Genomic DNA, 23103 nt, shown 5'->3' on the forward strand with positions numbered 1-23103 from the left:
AAGCCAGCATAAATGGCAAAAGTGTTTGAATAATACAATGGAAAAAAAATTCTTCACATAGTGCAGTTGAACAATTATTTGCTTAAGTATGGTGATTGCTACAGTGACCACCATAGGTATCTAGGAGCACACGACGACCTATGGAGCTACAACAGCAAGGGAAGAGGGAAGAGTTGCTACAATAGAGGAAACTTTGTCGCCACTTGACAACCTATGGAGTACTTGACGGAGCACTTAACAACCAATAAAGTAACTATAACAAACACCCCAGTTCAAGAAATAATTTGGGTATAGCCCTATATGGGGAAAAATAGTTTCCAACACCCTACATGGGTGAGGAAGCCCTGCATAAATAGAATAAATAAAATGTGGGCTTTTTTTCTTCTTCAAGATTTATAGGTTGTAACGCGAGTAAAACCCTACCTAACTTAAGCGAATTTCGTGCTTCATTTGAAAGGTTTGCTCTTTCTGGCTAGATTCCTTTATTGTTAGTTTACACTAGAAAATCTGAAAGATACAAAAGATAATCATCAAAGGAATGTTAATTGCATGTTATAGTTTCTTTGCTTTTTTTATTTTTATTTTTGTAGAACTGATCTCCACTTTTAAATCACGCTTTTGATAAGTTTCACTTTTTGAGTTTCTGATCATCCATTCTTGCTAGGATTTATTTCAAATTAAATAATTCGAAGTGGAATTTTTTTTACTAGTTGCTCTTTGATTTCAATTTAGTTCATGTTTTAAAAGGAATAAATTGTGGCTCTTTCTATTCAATATTTGCTTTTTTTATATAGGAATTTGAATTTAGGGTTCTGTTTAATTGAGTACTTGACTCACATTAGGAAATTCATCAATCTCACGCCGGAGACTTCGTCTACTGAATTGGAATTGTTTTAGCAAATGCATGGATTTAGAATTCCAAAAAAGGAAAGTTACATGTCTAAGCAGCGTTTTTGAACTTGGTTTTAATGAAAGAGTTATATGTTTAGTTTAGAAGAGCAACTAGAAAGCTTATTTTGGCTAAATGGCCGATTCTCCTGTAGATACATGGATAATCTATTTTGGTTGCAAAATTGACCGTATGTGCATTCATAAAGCTGAAATAAAAAAAAATAGCCATTTCTCCTGTTTAGCTGCATCCTTGTGGCTGAAACTAGCATAGATTTGGTCCCAAGTTCAACGTTACCATTTCCTCTATGTTATCATTGACCATGATTTTAGGTGTGCTTAGATGACGGATGTTCAAGGCATAGATGACAAACCATGTGAAGAAGGTTTGCCCTGCATGCCTCAGAAGCAGGAAACTCGTGATGAAATGCTTTCAAGGCATAGGTAATATGATGATATTTCATATATTCTTACCATACCTGTAACTTTATTCTTGGTTTCGGACTGTGTTCGTGCTTTTAAATTTAATCTAGTTAATTAATCTGGCTTGTTCCTAGCAAAATGTAGATGGTTTAATTAAGGTTAGCTGCTAATATGAAGTTAGGCTAATGTGTAAATATTAATGTGCCCCAATTTAACAAATTTGATTATTAAACCCTAAATCCTAAGAAAACCGGATATTTCTTGCAGGGATTTATGCCATTGCAAGTTAGTTGGGGCTTCTTTTTTTCAACTTAAATAGCGTCTTTTTTCCCTTTATAGTACCTATTTTTTTTTTCACATCGTATTCTGCAGGAGAGAGATATCAGAGCTACAAAACAAGGAAATTAGTATGAAAAAGGCAGCTGCAAAGGGTAGCAAGGCTGAACAGAAAGCCAAAAAGAAGTAGGTGGAGGAAGAGATCTCTCAGCTCTCTGCTAAGCTCAAGGAAAAACAAACTGAAGAGCTTGCTTCACTGGGCTACAGTAATGGAAAAGATAAAAGCAATATCGACAGCATAGTGAAGGCCATAGCTGGGGTGTCCGTAACTCCTCAGCAGGACCATCCCAAGCCTAGCAAAGGTGCCAAGAGACGAGAGAAAAGAGCTCAGCAAGAGGCTGCTAGGGAACATCGGATTCAAGATGAGCAGAGCAACATTGTGAGTGATAGACTGATTGAAGATGAGAAAAGGGAGAAAAAGCTCAAACCCCTGGGACTCACAATTAATGAAATAAAACCATATGGACACTGCCTCTACCGAGCTGTTGAAGATCAGCTGGCCTTTCTGTCTGGAGCTTCTCCCTATACATACCAAGAGCTACGATAAATGGCAGCTGATTATATGAGGAAACATGCATCTGATTTTCTTCCTTTTTTCCTGTCAGAGAATACTGTAGAGGGAAATTCTGATGATTCACTGGCAGAAAGATTTGAGAACTACTGTAAAGAGGTAGAATCAACTGCTGCATGGGGAGGGCAGTTAGAGCTTGGAGCTTTAACTCACTGTCTGAGAAAACACATCATGATATTTTCAGGATCTTTTCCTGATGTGGAGATGGGGAAGGAGTACAAATCTGATAGAGGGTCTTCATCATCTGAAGGGACTCTCAGGTTGTCATACCATAAGCATGCCTTTGGGCTTGGCGAGCATTATAATTCTGTCATCCCAAATTTGAGCAGATAGTATAGTATAGTAATCTGTGGAATGTTCCTTTCCATGTGCATGTTTACTATAATTTGATGCTTTAAGGGACCAAGAAAAATTTGGCTCTAAACTATACTTTGAAACTTGGTTTTGATTGAATTGTTGATGCATTATTTATCTATCTTATTTTAGCATGATTTGGTAAATAAAAAAATGTGAGAGAGATGTGAAATTCTTTAAAAAAAAAATCTGTGTTTTGGAGATGTGGATATACTCTTAAATTCTTAATAAGGTGCTAAAATATATGCAGAGATGATGATAATTGGCTCACATCAGATAGATCATGAGATGAAACCTAACAGGAAAATGCCCCATCCTTGAAACATGTAGGTCCTTGAAGATCTGCCTAATAAAGGTCAAATGACTTTAAGAAAAGTAAGTAATTCATTAGCAACAGACCATGTGATGAATCTTGTGGAGTAATTCATCAACAAGATGTTTTGCTTTTAAGAAAGTTCTAGATTAGCATCCTACAATGCATTTACTGTTGAGTATTGTTGAAGGCTGAGTATGTTAAGGATAGTGCCGTCATTTTAAGTGGTATTTATTGTCTCATGTTGTGTATTTGCAAAACCATCAATGGCAATTTATAGGAATGATGATCCATTGGATTATTTTATTCCTTTTCTATACCAATAAGGTCCCATCAGTGCTTAAGCAGTTTAAAACTTCAAAAGTCTCCCAATAAGGTCCATTGAACTCCTATTGCCAATACTCTTCTCTGCTAGGTAACAATGGAACTGATTACAAGGATGGTTGCAGACAGGCCAGTGCTGATCAATAAACGGACCACTCGTTGCATGAGCCACACCAGAGTCGCTTCAGGGCCAACCCTATGGTGTACGAACTTGACTGAGTTCAGAATGGGGGACAGGTTGAAAGAGCAATGCAGCAGTTGAGGTGCAAGTCCGGTGGCGGTGTACCGGTCTTGTTCATAGGTTAGCAGCTTATTGGGGGTCCTAACCAAGTCATGTTCCTCCAACTTCAAGTGAGGAACGAACATGTTCCATTGGTCATTAGGGCAGGCGCTGTGTGGCTTTGAAGCCTCGGTTGTTTTCTCTACGCAAGTTTCAATAGCATGTTACTAAGCAAACTCAAGTTGGTGCTAATCAGGTAAGCTTATACTTCCGATGTTTGAACCTTGTTTTATGGGAATGAGCAGCCGCTCAGAGTGATAGATACAAAAGTATAAAAGGTAAACTATGTGAATAGACCCTTTGTTTTCGGTACGACCGACTTTGGTCACCAATTTAACTCCCATTAACGGAAGTATTATGTGGCAATTAATTTTTTTAAATGCCTTTTTATTCTTCTTCTTCTTCGGCAACAAAGGTGCAGTAAGGCCAGTGATATTATTAACAGGATGCCTGCTGAACCAGTAATACTGCAAATAATGGAGGGAAATGCAGTTTCAACAAAAAAAATGTATAAATTAAACTTTGATCAGCTGGGAGTATGAATAATACTCACCAAGCCACCAGCACCGTCATCATCATCAAGATCAGTTGCAGTTGTCCCAACATCTTGCAATGCATTTTGATCGGTAATAGTTGATACCTAAACATATGAAAAAATAAATATATAATATACATGTATATAGTTATATTCAACTACCCTCTTCTTTAATCATTTTGTGAAGGAATCTTCCGTTGTAGGAGTGGCAAACCTCTTTACCTTTTCTATGTTTGATTAGCATTGAGTACAATTCATATCAGCAATCTATCTCTACAGAACTTTTATTAAAGAGCTGGTTTCTCATCTTGCTGTTTCGTTGTCCAGGCGGTGGTGACCACCTCCACCACCGCCCTTGCTGCTTTACGCTATCTCTTGACCGTTTCACTCAAGATCTCAAAAGGCCATCACAGTGTCGCTGAATCTCTTTTTTGTTCTTTGAATATGGGTTTGGTCGGCCTAGCCCTGGTGTTTTTGGGGATTAGGGTTCATTTGACTTTCGTCCCCAAACTTTGATAGTCGACTATTTGGGTGTTCTTTTCTTGCTTGGTGAGATCGTTTCTCTCTCTACCAGTTGTGATGTTATCCCTGTTTCTATTCGAGTGATGTTTCGTGCTTCAGATATGGTTTTGTATGTATTAGTTTCACAGGTTTGTGTATTTGTGTGGGTTAATAGTTAGCTTCTGAAGTCAGAGTGCGATAGTTATTTCTGTATGCAAGCTGTTTGTGTAAATGTAATAGTGAACCAGTCTATTGCTCGTTTGATCTATTTCAACATGTGGGAGAGTTTTCAGGTCTTTCGTCGGAATCTGTTGCGTTGTTTGTGGTTATTCCTTCATATACTCTTCATTGGTAAGGTTTATGGCAGAAAGTGGGTTGTTTAGGTGAGGTTTTGAGTGTGTTTATTTCAGAGAAGAGGAGTCGAGTACGAGTTTTGGTGCGTTAATGTCAGGTGTTGTGGTGGTTTATGGCTTTGGTCTTGAGGATGTTTGTCGAGGTTTTTAAGAGGAGCTGGAGTAGCTTTAGAATTTGTTTTTTAGTGTAAGGTTTTTAGTAGTTTATTTTTATTCTTAGTCTGTTTTGCCGTGGCTAGAGTGTTTTTGGTTGACAAGCTGCTTTATGGTGGATTACTTCTTTTATCCGTTCCCTGTTTGGGGGGTATGGTTGCCCAGTGTCCTGTGCTGTGGTGGGTGGTGTTGTTCTCGTACTTTGATGTTCTACGGAGGTTGAGTGTGTGTCGTTGCTGCTAGCCTTCTTGTGTTTGCTTTGGCAAGCCTTCTGATTTTTGGTGTTGCTTATAGATGTTGTACACCGTCCTTTCCTGCGTGTGTGTTGCTTTGTGTATTCATTGTTGGCTCTCCGGCCGATGTTGGACCGGCAAATTCAGTAGTAGATGCTGTCGAGATGGTTCCTAGGTTGCAGGTGGGTTCTAATGCAGATGCTGGTTTCGAGGTGATCTTTATTGAAGAATGTTTCATTGTAACATTTTAAAAGAAAAGTGAACATGGTGCCTTGTAAGTTTTTACCCGCATGCAGCTCCTGTTGTGGGAATATGGGGGTTGTCGGTAATTGTTTATTCGATTTGCCCATAGTGTCGTTGGATGGGTCGTTTTATCTGTTGGTGGAGGAGAGAATTGGTTTAGTGGGTTTTATTAGACTTGCACGTGTCTTGTGGTAACTTTTGCAATTTGGGTGTTGATTCCGCTAGTAGTACTACAAGCTTTGCCTCTTAGTTTGTCGAGTGATCTCCTTTTTATTCGGGAAGCTTTCGTTGCTGATTGTTATGATTCTTGATGGGTTTCTTTTCGTTCTTTCAAGATGATTTGGGTTGGCTGGGTAGTCTCGTGTTGTCGTTGATATCTGGTATTATGCTTCGGTCCTTGGTCGTGTCTATTTGCAGCTAGTGTTAGTTGGGTGTTGTGTTCTACCGTATTTCTGCTACAATTTGATGGCCATTTTTCTTAAGGGTGCATTGCTTTTTTGAATTTCGAGCTTCATGTCCTTACTTCTTCATTGGATCAGTTTCAGCAAGTGTGGTTCTCCATGAATCAATGTTAGCCTTCGTTCAAGGTCTGGGTGCAGTTGATGTTCTGTTTGCTGTGGTGGTTCGTTCCTTTGGTTTGCTGTCGGTGTCCGATCTTGTTTTAGTTCTCAATTCTTATTAATGGGTTGTTTGTGTTGTATTATTCTTGAAATGATTTGGGGTTGTGGTAGGGTTGGGGTATGGTTATGTGATGTTATAGCTTTGTGCCTTTTGATCCTTATCACCTTAAGGTACACTCTTTTTCCTCCATTTAGAATTAGGGAGATTTTTTAATAAGGTTCTTGAGGTGGTGTACTTTATAACCTTTCTTAATACAAAGTATCTTATTTCAAAAATATACATGTATATATAAACTTTGTTACGGTTGCCTGGTGGCTAGAACATTGATAGATGATAGATGTAATCTATAGATAAGCAGCTAAAAGAAAAATTGGTGGCCAAAGAATATAAAAGGTTACATGTTTGTAGAATTATAGATAATTCACTCAGTAGCTAAAGATTCAAATGCAATAGGAGCCTAAAATCATAAACGACAAATATATGCATATGCTCATACAAAGTATCCTATTTCAAAAATATACATGTATATATAAACTTTGTTACGGTTGCCTGGTGGCTAGAACATTGATAGATGTAGTCTATAGATAAGCAGCTAAAAGAAAAGTTGGTGGCCAAAGAATATAAAAGGTTACATGTTTGTAGAATTATAGATAATTCACTCGGTAGCTAAAGATTCAAATGCAATAGGAGCCTAAAATCATAAACGACAAATATATGCATATGCTCATACAAAACTAAGACGTCAACGCCCATGATTACCTTGATTACTGGACCCCCAATCTCTAGCTGTCCATTCAAATTCAGTGCATTCTTTGCATCTTCCAGACGGGCAAACTGCACAAACAATTATCTCATTATCCTTTCAAAACAGAATCCCTGCTGTCAAGAATAATTGCAGTATCATACCGAAAAAGGACTGTTTGATTACAAACAGTTAATTATAGTTTATCAACATAGAGCAAGAATATAATTATATAATATCAAAGCAAAAGATTCTATAGAATATGGGTAGGACATATGGTTATCGTGAAAGATGACTAAGAGCAACTAAATACTAAAAATATTTCCAGGGTAGACTAGTAAATATTAAATGAAAAAATCAAGTGATAAAAGCACATTTAAAAGCTTGTTTCATATCGCTTATTAAATTATATGATCACTCTAATTCCGGTGAATGATTTTAGCATTTAGTCAGACTGGTATAAAAAATAGAACCCGCCTTATCTCATTAGAAAAAGGAAAAAACTTTGAGTTAAAGAGCAAATTATTGTTATTAATATAATTGTAAAGAACAGCTTGGTAAAGATACAAGAAAAGAAGAAGAAGACCATTGTTTTTACGGAAGTTCTCTCCTAACCTATTAGTTTTTATGAATTTCTGTGGAGAAGAAGAAGACATGTAGGTCTTGGATTTTTTTATTATTTTTAATTGTCACGTCGTACTTTCATTAAGGGGTTAACGAAAGTTAACGGTGTAAGAATTTAAATCAGACGAACTGTTAATATTAGAGATCATTTATCATTAATTTTTAAATTGATAATTAAAATCCGCCGTACCGAAAACAAATGTATTATTCATATAGTTTAATAGAAGCAGTCTTTAATCTGTATCAGCACACCATAGGTGTACCAGCAAATCAGCAGACAATTATACTGTCCCACGTCCTAACAAAAGCAGCCAAAAAGCGTTATCAGTTTTGAATGGCTGCTGGTGGTGGCACAGAACCTGTGAACTCACGAACCTGAATTTGGTCCTAATTCATTCACATAATATATATTTCATCTAATATATTTAAAATTTAAATTTAAACATATGCAACCTCATTTTTTTTTCTTTTATAGCTTTCTTTGTTAGAAAAAGATGAAATCCCACACTCTTAAAGTCCTATATGACGATCCTGTTTAAATTGTATTAATAATGGTTCAAGGTTTAATTCACAGTTACTTAAACTATTTAATTTTGTATTTGTGAGATAATAACCATAAATTGTAGATTTTATTTATGATCGGATGAGATTTAGGGGCGATGAAAAAGGGATGATCGGCAGTTGGGTTTGACAACCGGTGGGTAGGCGGCTGGCGACAATTTTGGCGGTGGGAGTAGCCGGGACAATTTGATATTTTGAGTTTAGGGATTTTAAAGGTTTTTTTATATTTTAAAAATATAATAAGTTAAGAAGAAATATAATTTGGAAACTTATATAATTAAGGATAAAGTACATAAATGTTCTTCCAATTATAGAGTGTTACTTTATTGAGTCATTTAACTATTAAATGTTACAAAATGGTTATTCGACTATAGGACACTACTTTGTTGAGTCTTTCATCTATTAAAAGTTATAAAACGGTCACTTGATTATTCATATATTCTAAACTAGTCATTTTTCATTAAAAAAATTGACAACCTTCTGAGTTGGACATTAACCTACTAACTGAGATATGATAAAATCTTATTTTAATGATGTCTATTAGTATTGTCGTTGTTTTTAGGAACTAGTTCAACGACATAATGTAAATGGAGACTCAACCCATAAAACATAACTTAAATGGTTTTGAGATCAAATTTTTTCATATCTCAGTCAATAGGTTAGCGTTCAGCTCAAAAGACCGTCAATTGTTTAACAGAAAATGATGAGTTTGAAATATATAAATAGTCAGGTGAACATTTTGTAACTTTTAATAGTCGAATGACTCAACAAAAGAATATTGTATAATTGAAGAATTATTTTGTAATTTTTAATAATTTAGAGGTTCAACAAAACATCTTCGTATAATCGAGATTATTTGTATACTTTACCCTATAATTGAGCCGATAAAATTATATTGAAAAAAATAGTTAATTGGTATTATTTTTCACACGCGTGATATTTACTAAAAGCGAGGATGAGTTTCCGCTGAAGGAATCGTGTCCTTCTTTTCACAGTTTATCCGCCACAGCCGTAGTTACCCACTATGTTGCACGGGGACGACCGAGGAAGGGCGTTTCAAGTACCCGAAATGTCCCTGGCACGGAGACGATAAGGGGACGGCCGGGGTACATACCGGGGACGTGCCACGGTGGTAGGATACGATCGAACGATACGGAGGACGTTTCGATGCTCGTTGGGGACGTTTCGAGGACAATCTTTTTCTGCCGTCCTCGTGTAACATAGCCAACCCAGACCTAAATCATCTCTCCAAGCTCAACAAATCTCTCTATAACACCTTCTTGAATCAAGCCGAGGCTTTACTTCAAGAGTGTGACGGATCACTTCGAATTAAACCCATTCATTTCAAGACTCTGTTCTACAAAGGTAAGATCTTGCTTAGTCTGAACATGTATTTAAATGCTTTGACTGCTTCAAAGAAGCTCTCTTTGATCCCTAGGGTAATGGGAATCTCAATATTGTTAATGGGTATTTAGAGAAATGTAAGAAACTTGAGTTTCAAATTCCATTACCGATGTGTCGGCAGAATTGAAAAAGGTGGCCGCCAAGAAGACGGAAGGAGAAGAGGGGACTGTCAAGGAGGAAGTGGAAGGCGGTTGCGGCGGAGGGGAAGAAGTTTGTTTGGGTGATGAGAAAGAGAAAATCGTCGGGAAAGTGGAGGAAAACAAAACGAACTAGGAAGTTGGTGGCGAGGAAGAAGAAGATTCCCCTAACAGTGACATTACCGATTCAGATAATTTTATAATCAAAGCAAAAGTGATATTCGATTATAAACTTTAATTCTCTTTTACATATATGCAAATGTAAAGCGATTATGATTTGTTCCTTTCTATGGAAATTTTTTCTCGTTTTTTCCTTGTGAAGTTTCGACGCCAAATCATTGAACAATTACGGTATAAACCCTGTAGAGAAGATGAGCACTTGCAAGTTGCAACCTAATTGATCAAATATCTGAATTTTTTCCAGGTTATTGAAGCTGACGCTCAACCTAGCGCTCTATGTACACGTCGTGAGTATGCTTAGTGTTTAGTGACTGCAACTAGTGTTCTGTCAAGGTATAGGTCCCTTTCTTGTTATTCATATGTATGAAAGTATATGTGCATTGGGAAGTTAGCATCTAATTATCAATATCAGAATAAGTTAAAACAACTTGCAATGCCTTTTTGTTGCTTGCAGGAATACAATATCAAAAGTTTATCCTGTAATGTATATTGAGAATGTCACTGAACTTGATTTTGATGATATCACACCTGAAGACCCTAATTTTCCATCTATTATAGTTTGAATCTTGAGATTTTACATTTTAATATTGTTATTTGTTTATGGATTTTATTGTTATAAACTTAATATTGTGATTTGAGTCTTGATATTTGACTTTATTTATAATTTTTTACATCTATTTATAATTTTAAAATTATTTTATATGACGTGTCCTTGCCGTTCCCGTACCCTATAATTTTAGAAATTATCGTTTCCTGTCCCCGTCCCCGTATACATCTCCGTATCCGTATCAGTGCAACATATGTTACCCAAACATCGGATTTATCTCTAGAGATACATTGGCAGCCATGAACTATGTTGCAATGAGCTCCACAGCTCGAATTTTCACTACTACTTCGAATCACTTTCCTGTTTGACGTTGTTTTACTCCTCAGTCCATATGTTTGAGTTTGGCAAGAAATTGGGTTACATTCAAAGTGTACGCACCCATTTTTGTCCTGGTTTATAAATTATTATTATTAATTATCTATTATTATTTATTTTACATTTTGTTGGCCCCATAATCGAGGCCCAATTTACAAGACTCAAGCTGGACCCGACCCAAGTCAGTAAACCCAATGCCAAACTAAGCTGGCCCAAATGAAAAATCCTACCCGACCATAACTAGGGTTTCTAAACCCTAGCCCTAATCTGACCTAACTCTAGGGAGCTGTTGTGTAACACCCAAACATCGGGTCAGTAACCAAAGTGTAAGGATTTAAAAGTTAGTGGTAATCTTTTGATAAACTAAAAAGTTCAAGTATTAATTTTGGGAATTTTGTTTAGGACTTATTATCAAAGATTGAAGGGTAAAATGGTCTTTTGATAAGAAATGAATTAAAAATTCATTTTAAGGGCTATTTAACAAGTGATCAAGGGAGAAAGAAAGAAAAGAAAACTCTGGAAGCTTGCTCCTCTCTTCTCCTCTTTCCCATGAACCTCCATGCTAAGGTAAGAGATTTCAAAGTTGATTATTTCTTTTATTTCTGATTTGGTTTTGGTTCTTTGGGTGATGTTGAAGCTTAATAAAGCTTAAGGATGAATTGAAACTAAGATATTAAGGATTTAATGGTGATTTAATAAAATGGGTTTAAAAGATAATTGATTTAAATTGATTGTTTTTTGATCTTTAAAGATATATTTGACTTGTCAAGGGTTTAATTAAGGGGTTCAAAGTGTTAGAAATGATTAAGATCAAGTTTGCAGAATTGATATGATTTTTAGTTTCAAGAGTTTTATGGAGAAATTGAGGTGTTAGAGGGTTTTAATGGATATAAGTTAGTGGTGATAAGTGTAAATGAGTTTAAAGGCATGAATCGAGTATAAGTAGGAGATTTTAGTGAAGTTGGGTAAATTTTCAAATTGAAATGGATGAATTCTGGGTAAAGGTATCGGTACTGGAAAAACAGTACCGATACTATAAGGTTAAATTGAAGGAAATAGTATGAACTGGATGAACAATATCGATACTGGTTGAAGAAGTATCGATATTGATGTGAAGGTATCCATAGCAATGATAAGGTATCGATATTGTAAGTAAAGAAAAAATTCCATAATATCGAAATGGTATAGATACTGAAGTAGGTATCGCTACCATATAAGAGCGTATCGGTACTACAGGAAGAGTATCGATACTATTCATGCTGAAATGTTAAATTCGGTGTTTCATTTTGTTTAGATAAAAGTGAATTGTTTCAATGTAATTGAGTTTTGATATTCATGGGTCATATTAAATGTGTAGATTTGATTGAAAGAAAGTGTCGAACGAATTGATATGTAAAGTTAGTAAGCTAGAGTGAAATGATGTCTTCTTAGAACTTATGTGAGGCAAAGGTGAGTGTATTTTACTATTCTTTTAAATATAATAAGAGGAAGATCACGATGAGTCAACCTCGAATATTTTGAAAGAAAATATTTTGAATTTTACCATGAAACACTTTTATCATACTTTGATAAATAAATTGTGAATAATTTGGTTTTTGAAGAGCCAAATCTTGAAAATTTGTTAAAGTAAATTATTTAAAGTATGACATAATCTTTTCTGATATTTGATATATTTTGTTTATGAAATTTGACATGAAATGATATATGGATTTAAATATAATCCTATGTAATATACTATGTAAAGGTTTTTAAGTGAAAATGTTCTAAATGAAAATGCTCTATGTGTTCAGCAAAGGTGATATACATGAAAGTGAATTATATGTGAATATACTTTATGAGAATAAGATACACTTTTAATAGTGAAATGAAAAATATTGGTAAAGCTCAAGGTATATGTATAAGAATTAGAGGTATAGTTGTCATGCCAAGAGTCGAGGGTTCTATGTGGTCCTTCGAGACAAAACTATGTGGTCATTCGGGACAAATCTATATGGTCATTCGGGAAAACTATGTGGCACTTCTGTCCAAATTATGTGAGTTTTGGTGACAGCATTAGTGCACAACCTCAATGTACTCAAATACCCAACATTCTCAATAGTCAGCATTGGGCTATTAAAAATGAAGTGTTATAAACTGAACAATTGATTAAAGTATACATTTTTGTTATGAAAAGTAACTTGAATTCTTTGAGAAATATTTTCTATGAAATGTGTAAATAAATGTTTTATGATTTTATTATACTCATTATGCCTCACTAAGTCATAGACTAAGCGTGTGATTATTTTCACACGTAGGATCCGCGAGCTTCTAGGAGTAAGTTAAATAAGCAAGGGCAAGACATCATACTGGTGAGAATTATTAGATCAGAGAGAAATTTGAATTGTATAAGTCTTTTTTTTTGAAAGGTTATTGGCATGTACTGATTATGCTTTAAATTGTAGATGCTCTTATATGTTTTGTAAATGTGTTTTCATTTTTCCAATAAAAGTCAAATTTTAGTCAAAATTTTCAAAGAGTCAAAGAGTTAAAAAGTTAATATGACACCTCAGATTTGTATCTGGGTCAGGTATGGGTTAGGGGTGTTACATTTATTGGTATCAGAGCCTAAGTTGAGTCAAGTTTTTGAAATAGATCGGCCGGTCGACTGTAAAAAATGTTTGGTTTACACATGCCAACGAAATAATAAATATCTCTGATCTGATGGTGTAATGAGTATACTATCCTTTCTAGTCTAATTATGAAATTAAATATATGTCAGACTACGAGGGCTCCCGAAGTAAAACAGGATATGATGTTCGGAAACATTCGATTGCAAGAAAGAAGTTGAGAACTGATGGATTTAAATTTTATATTAGAATAGAAAGTGAGGGTTAAATGTTTTATGTCATAAAAGAAAGGATGAATAGTATATAAGTCTCTACCGAGAATTCAGGATAAATTCGGTTATGGATTAGACCTCTCCCATAGTAAGCCCTAATAGATGGTTGTTCAAGGTTAATGATTTAGAAAGGTTCAGAAGAAAAAGATTTTATAGGAAACAAGTGTGAATGATTAACTTCCACGATATGATGCAATAAGGATTCGTATTGGTAAAGATTCTTGTTAAAGATTGAGGAGTATCACAGTTAAAAGTATAGAAATATTTCTTTATAAATTTGATTGAATATTAGAATTAGAAGGGATTAAGGCTAGTTTGGCGAAAAATTTTGGAGTTGAACTAGATTTCGTTGATGTTTATGTGCTAGGGTATTGAATTCCCAGTTGTACCCGAAAGCCAACAATAATTGTACTTTCAATGATATTGGATTTGATGAAGATAAAGGAAGGGCATGAAGTATAGTATGGATAAATAGTAGAAAATATAGTGTACATATGAACAGTGTTTGAGTAGAAAGTATAAAAGTTATTTTGAATTCGAAATCTTTTAGAATTCTCTGATTATTTAAAAAATTCATAAAGAACTTTTAGTAACCCTTCCCCCACTAAACAAGTTATTAGTAAAGGAGGCAACAATTATTTGGATTAGTAAGAAATAAGGAAATGCAAAGAAGGTAATAATAAGATCAGTTGAAATTTATAGTTTGGAAAAGTAAGTCGGAGAAACAAATACAATGTAGTAGAGAATATTTGTAAATGATTATAAATAGTACCGAAAATAAAACAAGTGGGTTTCGTTTGAAGTAGAGAAATTCTTAATATAAGGAATAATAAAGAATGAAATCATTTTTAAATGATTGTAGAATACCAAAGTTAAGAAGGTGCAATAAATTTGGCATTCAGTATTGATTATAAGTTGTATGAAGATGTTTTTAGTATTTTTATGAGAAGGATATTGGAGTATGCAGAAAAAGAGATAACCTATGTTACAAGGAAGTTTTAAATTATTATATTTGTTTAAGGATGATGGCAAATAATTGGATCAACAACATTGGTGATAAAGAGGAGAAACTTGAAGTCTTGCTCAAATTACCAAGTCGAAAATAAAAAAAAGAGAATGATAGAACTTTCTAAGGATATTAAGAAGGTTATAGAAATTCATATGTTATGTCTATTGATTGTTGGAGGAAGAAGAATATAGCACCATGAATAATAAGATAAAGTTTAATTTATTTTGTTAATTAAAGGAAAATGGAGGAGTATATGATATATATATATATATATATATATATATATATATATATATATAAGGTGATAAAGATATAAGAAATTAAAGTGAATGGTTTGGAGCACTAAGTATGACAAAGATATTTTTAGAGAGCTTTAGCTCATAAGCCAGATATGTTGGAAATAAGGTATTGCATAAATTTGAAAGGAAAGGAAACAATTTTCAGTTCTCAGTAGAAATGAGAAAAATATGACCATGGATTTTGTAACAGGGTTACATTTGACATGAAATAAAAAGGACTCAATTTGGGGTATTTGTGGATCATTTAATAAAGATAACGCATTTCATTCCGGTTCGAAAGTATATTTCAATGGATAAGTATACGTAACTATACAACTAGGAGATAGTAGACATCATGGAGTGCCAGTTTTAATTGTATCTGATAAAATATAAGGTTTACTTTAAGGTTTTAGACTTATTTGAGCAATACCTTTAAATTTTGATTTAAATTTAGCATTAATTTCCATCCATAGAGAGATGGTTAGTCTGATCAGGTTATTCAGATTTTAAAATTTATATTAAGGCATGTGTGATTGAGTTTTAAAGGATCAGGAGAAAATTTGTATGCTAAATTGACCAAGCATAAGTGAAAATTTTCTAAGGTTATATTCCTTGGCCATGTAAACTCAGCTAAGAGGAAAAAGATATGTGTATCAAGGAAACTTGAGATATAGTTGAATGAAATTACAAGGATTAATAAGAATATAATCAATGATTGTGTTTTCTTTGACTAAGTTATTGATGATAGACATATTACTTAATTTTGATTGGTAAATGTCAAGAAATGTTAAGCGGTTACAAAGAATATTGATATAAATTCCAAGGTTAGTATGATTAGAATTTGGAAATATGGTGTTATTCATAGCAATGTGTATTATAATTATAGGGTGTGTGTGTTTGTATAAGAAGAAAAAGTTTTAGTTACATTGTTAAGCTACTAAATAAGTATGAAATAAATCATCTGATTCACAATATCTAGTTAGCAATAATTGGAGATACATTGCTAATAGGAACTACTAACTTCAAGGTAAAGGATATTATATCTATATGAATATAAAAAGCTAAGGGTATGTGTTCAATCGAAAGAGTGTAAATACATGATATAGATTGAAATTTTGAAGAATGAGGACGTGTTTATCAATTATAATCATGAAAGGTTAAGTACGATACTAATACGATAGGGTCAAGAGTCACTTTCATTTTAAGAGTTATGAATATGAAATTGCCTTTTTAGATAGATAGTGTTTTGATTGTATAATTAAATTTAAGCCTTTGATGTTGGATTGATTTATGGATCTTAAGAGAAAGATGGAATTTCAGTACTTTCTAAGTACAAATAAGTAGGAAAATGGAGGTCTAAAGTCTGATGAATGTTTATATACCATGGATAAAATTGTCATTGAGTTGTTTTTAAGTGAGAGACATTTTAGTAAGTTTAAGAAAAATATCAAGATAGCTTTAAGTGAAGTTTTGCATAGAAGAAAATATGGGACACCATTAGGTTGGTTCGAATTGAAAGATCGAGACTTAGTGCGGCTAGATTTGATCAAAGAAGTTGAAGAAAAAGTGAATATTATTTAAGATAATTTTTAAGATAGCTACTGATCAACAAAAGTCCTAAATGGATTTGAAGAGAAAGGAAATTGAATTCCAAATAATTGATGAAGTATTTCTCAAAGTCTTGCCTTAGAAGAAGATTCTCTGTTTTGTATACAACGAAAAAGCTTAGTCATAGATTCATTAGATCTTATGAGATCTTAAAGAAGTTGGACCAGTAGCCTATCAGTGAATGTTGCCACCAGAATGGAAATGATTCACAAATGTCTTTTATGTTTCGATGCTCAAGAGATATTGATCCGATCTTTTTCACATCATAGACCCAGAATAAATAGATGTTCAATTTAACCGACTATAAAGAAGAAATAGTATATCAAGCTTAATAACTAAGAAATTAGATGATTTCGTTAGTAAGAGTGTTTTGGGTAATCACAAAGAGGAAGATGTGGCGTGGAAGTGTGTAGAGGATGTAAAGAGAAAATTTCTTTATCTTTTTGTACAGTGAAAATTCAAGGATGAATTTTCTTAAGGGAAAAGATTTGTAACACCCCAAACATCGAGTCAATGACCAAAGTGTATGGATTTAAAAGTTAGCTGTAATCTTTTGATAAACTGAAAAGTTCAAGTATTAATTTTGGGAATTTTTGTTTAGGACTTATTATCAAAGATTGAAAGATTGAAGAGTAAAATGGTATTTTGATAAGAAATAAATTAAAATTTTGTTTTTAAGGGTTATTTAACGCGTGATAAAGGGAGAAAGAAAGAAAGGAAAACTCTGGATGCTTGCTCCTCTCTTCTCCTCTTCCTAGTGAACCTCCATGCTATGGTAAGAGATTTCAAAGTTGATTATTTATTTCATTTCTGATTTGGTTTTAGTTCTTTGGTTGATGTTGAAGCTTAATAAAGCTTAAGGATTAATTGAAACTAAGAGATTAAGGATTTAATGGTGATTTAATAAAATGAGTTTTTAAGAGAAATGATTTGAATTAATTGTTTTTTGGATCTTTAAAGATAAATTTGACTTTTCAAGGGTTTAATTAAGGGGATAAAAGTGTTAGAAAGGATTATGAACAAGTTTGCAGAATTGATATGATTTTTAGTTTCAAGAGTTTTATGGAGAAATTGAGGTGTTAAAGGGGTTTTAATGGATATAAGTTAGTGGCAATAAGTGTAAATGAGTTTAAAGGCATGAATGGAGTAAGTATGAGATTTTAGTGAAGTTGGGTAAATTTTTGAAGTGAAATGGATGAATTATGGGTAAAGGTATCGGTACTGGAAAAACAGTACCTATACTATAAGGTTAAATTGAAGGAAATAGTATGAACTAGATGAACAGTATCGATATTGGTTGAAGAAGTATCGATATTGATGTGAAGGTATCGATACTAAGGATTAGGTATCGATAATGTAAGTAAAGAAGAAATTCTAAAATTTTGAAATGGTATCGATACTGAAGTAGGTATCAGTACCATATAAGAGAAGTATTGGTACTACAGGAAGAGTATTGATACTATTCAGGCTAAAATGTTAAATTTGGTGTTTCACTTTGTTTGGGTAAAAGTTAATTGGTTCAATGTAATTGAGTTTTGATATTCATGGGTCATATTAAATGTGTAGATTTGATTGAAAGTAAGTGTTGAACTAATGGATATGTAAAGTTAGTAAGCTACAATGAAAGGATGTCTACTTAGAACTTATGTGAGGCAAAGGTGAGTGTATTTTACTATTCTTTTAAACATAATAAGAGGAAGACTTGCAATGAGTCAACCTCGAATGTTTTGAAAGAAAATGTTTTGAATTTAACCATGAAACACTTTTATCATACTTTGATAAATAAATTGTGAATAATTTGGTTTGTGAAGAGCCAAATCCTAAAAATTTGTTAATGTAAATGATTTGAAGTATAACATAATCTTTTCTAATATTTAATATATTTTGTTTATGAAATTTGAAATAAAATGATATATGGATTTAAATATAATACTATGTAATATACCATGTAAAGGTTTTTACGTGAAGATGCTATGTGAAAATGTTCTAAATGAAAATATTCTATGTGTTCAGCAAAGGTGATATACGTGAAAGTGAACCATATGTGAATTTACTTTATGAGAATAAGATACACTTTAAATAGTGAAATAAAAAATAATGGTAAAGGTAAAGCCCAAGGTATATGTATGAGAATTAGAGGTATAGTTGGCATGCTAAGAGTTGAGGGTTTTATGTGGTCCTTCGGGACAAAACTATGTGGCCATTCGAGACAAACTTATGTGGTCCTTCGGGACAAACCTATGTGGTCATTCGGGACAAATATGTGGCACTTCGGTGCAAATTATGTGAGTTGTGGTGATAACATTAGTGCACAACCTCAATGTACTCAAATACCTAGCGTTCTCAGTAGTATGCACTGGGCTATTAAAAATAAAGTGTTATAAATTGAACATTTATTTAAAGTATACATTTTTTTTTGTTATGAAAAGTAACTTGAATTCTTTGAGAAATGTTTTTTATGAAATTTGTAAATAAATTTTTATGATTTTATTATACTCATTATGCATCACTAAGTCATACACTTAGCGTATGATTGTTTTCACACGTAAGATCTGCGAGCTTCAAGGAGTAAGTTGAATAAGCAAGGGCAGAACAATATACTGGTGAGAATTATTAGATCAGAGAGAAATTTGAATTGTATAAGTTTTGATTTGAAATGTTATTGGCATGTACTAATTATGTTTTAAATTGTAGATGCTCTGATATGTTTTGTAAATGTGTTTTCATTTTTCCAATAAAAGTCAAAATTTAGTCAAAATTTTCAAAGAGTTAAAAAGTTAATGTGACACCTTAGATTCGTATCTAGGTTAGGTACGGGTCGGGGTGTTACATGTTGTCGTCGCCGTCGCCTGTTGCCATTCTGCCAGCACTGTCTCATCACCGTCATTGTTCCAAACCTGTTGTCGCCACTAACATCATCAACGCCACCTCAGTCGAGTCACCCCTGTTCAACCATCAACAAATCAAATCAAAATCAAATAAAAAATACACCAAATCCCGACCAATCTCAGAAAATTCGGGAGCCATACCCAGAAAATCCTGGAACCATTATTGAACTTACCATTTCTCCACCAAAACACATCCAGAACACCATAAAAAAAAGAAGGAAATTTGGCATGGAGGAACCAGAGAAGAAATGAAAAAAAAAGGAGAATGAGCCATTTGAGCATAAAATAAAAAAAAATCAGAGGATGATTTGAAAAAAATCAGAAGAAAACAATCAAAAAAGAAAAAAAAGGAAAATGGGGCTTACCTTCGGTCGGAGTTCCTCGTCGGCATTTGGAGGGTCCGATCATATATCGGGATGGTTAGGAGGAGCACTAGAGAGAGGGGAATAACATACTCCAAAATCAAGGCGATCTGATGACCAGATAAGGAGATCAGAGAGATTGAAATTCGAAAGATTTTCGACATATTTGTGGAGCTTGAGATGTTTTTCGGGAAAACAAAGTCAAGATCTATGCTCAGTGCCTCGAGACGAATTCACCGGTGTAATCGGATCTAGAAATACCACCAGAGTACAACGACGAACAGTGGTCGGTGGCAGAGTCACTCTCTTGAGGCTCACCAGATCTGAGAGAGAGAGGAAAAGAAAAAGAATGATAAAAAAAGGAAGGAAAAGGGTCTTATATAGATTGTATAAAATGGTGTCATTTTGAGCGGGACGATCCTCGTATTTTTGTGCGTTGGCAAATATCCATTTTGATCCTCGCAGGTTTTGTAAATTTTCATTTTAGCCATTAAAGGAAATGATTAATTCATGTGTGTGGTTCTTAAATTATGCTATGTTTATATTTTAGTCCATTGTTTCCAATATTGCTGAAAAACGTTCTATTTATGTTTTCAATTCCTCAGATTTTTGTTTATATGCAACCTGATCACTATTTTATGCTTAAAATTTTAGATTATTGTTTGATTAGCTCCCTGTATTTTTGTATTCATGCATTTTGATCCCTATATTATTTGTTTATAGTATATTAACCCTTAACTTAGCATGCTCATATTTTTGTTGTAAATATTGCTATGCATGTTGCCATGTTAAATATTTATATGTGCATATCTACGTGCATATGTATTTATATGTTTTACGTAGTATATTTATGTACATTTTTTTAAAATTTTGTTAAATTATTATTTATTTAATAATTTGTTAAATGTCACTCGCTCGAATATCTTCAAGAACGCTCGTCGTAGAATGAGCGTGAAAAGTACGTCCCTATAAAGAAAATACGATTCGAAGACATTTGAACTAAAAGTGAACTTGAAATAAATATGATATATTTTCCGTGCAATTTTGTGATTCAAAATAATTAATCATTGTACGATAAAAAGGATTGTATTTTAATTTTAGACTCGAATTTGCAGATTCTACTGTTATGACAACGTATAAATGACTAGGTGTCAATTTTGGGCATTGTGGGGCATTCACCCTTCCCCACGCGTAATCGACCCCCGAACTCTTAAAAATAAATTTTTGGTAACACATACCAATTTTTGTCTTTAAAATAATTTTTCTTAAAATTATTTTAAACGATATTTTTGGGATTCGCCGTTTTAACTCAAATGTCGATAGCAACTTCAAATTCGATTAAATATCAAATTCATCGAAAACCCCAAAATTTCAAATTAAGTCATAATTATTTTTAGGGTAAAGTATAGTAATGGTCATTGAACTTTTCTAAAGTTTTCATTTGGATCCCCTAACTTTTAAAACTTACAATATATTCCCCCAACATTTAGTCTTTTTGCATTATGGTCCCCAACGTTACATTGCAGTTAGTACGTTTGTAATATGGTCACTAAATTTTTTAGACGCTTACATTTAGGTCCCCTAACTTTTAAAACTTGAAACATAGTCCTCAATTTCATTCTAAACTTTTCGATCTCGAATTTCCTTTTTTGCTTCTTTCTTCTAATTTCCAGCGTAACTAAGTTTTGTTAGAAATACAGAGTTGACAAATACTACTAAGATGAACTAAGTATCCTTGTTGAAAGTCACCAACAAAGCTGGAATTATTTTGTATAAATGGCATATAATAATTTATTCGTTTAATCCTTGTGGTTAAAGACTTTCCAACATATGATCAAATATAATGAAATCCCAAACAGCGTATTCACCTCTCAGTCTCTTTCGTAACTCGAAAGGTATCATGACAGGGTCAAGTAGCTGCTTCAAATATACTAACCTGTCATGATGTCTTTCAAGTTGCGTGCATGTAGAATTGTCTTCTAAATCTATAATTCAATATAATTCAACTGTAAAAGTTCTAAAACATGAAAAAAGTTCAATTCGTTAATGATATATCAGTCCCATAATCAACATGAACTTATTAAAAAGAATACGAGCTCCAGGACACCGAAAATCACAAGTCGGATCCATACAATTCCCAGTAAACTAGTACTAGTAGTATCTCAGATTGAGTCTGGCGATTTCACTATGTCGATACTCACAACCAATTCCCTCATTTAAATAAAAACCAAACAAGAAGATCAAAAAATTTAGCCTAGGACCCTATTTCACTTCTATTCGGATGGACTGAATATCTTTCATAAGGAGTACAAAAGTTTTGATTAAGAAGAAAGAAAAAAAAATAGATGGTTTTGGTTCAAAACAAACACTGAATATCCAAATTATTGACATGCAATTCCAGAAACATAAAAATTTCAACAAAAAACACACAATGCGAGCTGAAAATGGGAAAGTGCGAAAGAGGAAAAGCTTACTTCCAGATAGCCCAAAAGAGAAAATAAATACCTTCTTGCAAGAGAGGGGAGAGGCTAAGAAATAAACGCAATCGGTGTTGTGTTCCAACAATTCTTCCTCCATTTTTTCTTTGTAAATAAAAAGCTGAAAGATAGAGCACTGCTTGGTTTTACAATTTACATAGCGGAAAATTGAAGAATAAAAACCAAACGATAGTGTATGTGAGCGAAAGAGACTGAGAGTTGAATGACCTGTTTGGGATTTCATTATATTTGATCATCTATTGGAAAATCTTTAACCACAAGGATTAAACGAAGAAATTATTATATGTCATTTATACAAAATAATTCTAACTTTGTTGGTGACTTTCAACAATGATACTTAGTTCATCTTAGTAGTATTTGTCAACTCTGCATTTCTAACCCCATTTTTTTCTCACAATCATTTCATCAAACATCTATGCTTCACCTGAGATAACATGTATCTAACATTACACCTTGAATCGTTAATGGTCTCGATAGTCCCTTGGTCGAGTCTTATCTCAATTGACCCTTATTCAAGTCAACACCTCCACATAATTCAAAGTTAGATTAGAATTTCCCATGCATTCCCGATTGAAAACTTACGTTGGAAATGAGAAGAGAGAATCAAAAAAGGAAATTCAAGATCGAAAATGAATTTGGGGTTTAAAATAAAATTTAAGACTGTGTTGTAAGTTTTAAAAGTTGGGGGACCTAAATGCAAGCGCCTGAAAAGTTTAGTGACCATATTGCAAACGTACTAATAGTAGTGTAACGTCGGTGATCATATTATAAACACACTAAATATTGGGGGACTGTATTGCATGTTTTAAAAGTTAGGGGACCTAAATAAAAGTTTTAGAAAAGTTCAGTGACCATTACTATACTTTACCCTTATTTTTAATTTA

The 23103-nt window shown here is 33.5% G+C and overlaps 1 pseudogene; it reads left to right on the forward strand.

Annotated features, from left to right (window-relative positions):
• Positions 1–393: 393 nt before the first annotated feature.
• LOC120182933 lies at positions 394–2570 on the forward strand (annotated as a pseudogene).
• The last annotated feature ends 20533 nt before the right edge of the window (positions 2571–23103 follow it).

Source organism: Hibiscus syriacus, unplaced genomic scaffold (assembly GCF_006381635.1).
Source record: "Hibiscus syriacus cultivar Baekdansim isolate YM2019G1 unplaced genomic scaffold, ASM638163v2 tig00112738_pilon, whole genome shotgun sequence".
In the NCBI taxonomy this organism is placed as follows: Eukaryota; Viridiplantae; Streptophyta; class Magnoliopsida; order Malvales; family Malvaceae; genus Hibiscus; species Hibiscus syriacus.